The 1,328-nt window shown below is 40.8% G+C and overlaps 1 non-coding gene across 1 annotated transcript; it reads right to left on the reverse strand.

The window, feature by feature from the left end:
• Positions 1-811: 811 nt before the first annotated feature.
• On the reverse strand, positions 812-919 carry LOC116559646. The gene has a single exon (XR_004272551.1). It is a non-coding gene; the product is annotated as a U6 spliceosomal RNA (small nuclear RNA).
• Between the last annotated feature and the right edge of the window lie 409 nt (positions 920-1,328).

The following is a 1,328-nucleotide window of genomic DNA, read 5'->3' on the forward strand; positions in this document are numbered from 1 at the left end:
TTTAAGAAATTGATCTTAATATTTATCTTGAAAGGCAAATGCAATCACATGATTCAAAATGTTAAAGACACAAAAAGATCCCTTCCCTTGGCCACGCAGTTCCCCTCTGTGAGGGCGTCCAGTGTTCCCAGCTCATACAGGTCCTTCTAGATACACTGTGTGCAAATGTGATCAAATACCTGGACATCTTATCTCATTCTTGTTTACACAGGGAAGCATCCAATAGGATTGTTCTGAGCTGTGTCTTTTTATTGATTTATTTTTTTGAGACGGAGTCTCACTCTATGACTCAGGCTGGAGTGCAGTGGCACGATCCCGGCTCACTGCAACCTCCACCTCCCGGGTTTAAGAGATTCTCTTGCCTCTCGAATAGCTGGGATTATAGGCGTGCATCATCATGCTCAGCTAATTTTTGTATTTTCAATAGAGACGGGGTTTCACCAGGTTGGCCAGGCTGGTTTTGCCTTGGCCTCTCAAAGTGCTGGAATTACAGGTGTGAGCCGCTGCATCTGGACCCCTTTTTTCTCCCTTACATCTAACAGTGTATTTTGAAGATGATTACACAAGAGTTAATGCAGACCCTCTTTATTCTTTCTTACAGCTGCAGTGTATTCCATTGTACCCATGTAACTCCTTATAGTACACATTTAATCCATATTTAATTTATTCCCAGCTGAAATTTTAGGTTCTTGTCAATTTTTATTTTTGCTAATACAAAGAGTCTTTTAATATTGTATATGTATCGTTTCACAAGTGGACAACTGTGTATGTAAGATGAGTTCCTGGAAGGGGGAATCCTCGTTCAATGAGTATATATTACTTGCTTTTTTTATTTTTTCATTTATTTTTAAACACAGGGGCCATGCTAATCTTGTCTATATTGTTCCAATTTTAGTATATGTGCTGCTGAAGCAAGCATGCTATCTGCTTTTTAGATTTATTTTTATTTATTTATTTTTGAGACACAGTTTCACTGTTGTCACCCAGGCTGGAGTGCAGTAAAGCGACCTCAGCTCACCGCAACCTCTGTCTCCCGGGTTCAAGTGATTCTCTTGCCTCAGTCTCCTGAGTAGCTGGGATTATGGGCGACTGCCACTATGCCCAGCTAATTTTTGTATTTTTAATAGAAACAGGATTTCACTATGTTGGCCAGGCTGGTCTCAAACTCCTGATCTCAGGTGATCTGCCCACCTTGTAAGCCATGGCCAACCTCCATCTGCTTTTGGAGAAAGCAAGCCTTGGACACAGGATTATAATTTAAAGGGCCTGTAGGATCATGAAACTTATGTTTCCAAAGGTTTATACCAGGAGCAATATTCGCGCTTACT

Source organism: Sapajus apella, unplaced genomic scaffold (genome assembly GCF_009761245.1).
Source record: "Sapajus apella isolate SASKATOON/1434 unplaced genomic scaffold, GSC_monkey_1.0 scaffold23, whole genome shotgun sequence".
In the NCBI taxonomy this organism is placed as follows: Eukaryota; Metazoa; Chordata; class Mammalia; order Primates; family Cebidae; genus Sapajus; species Sapajus apella.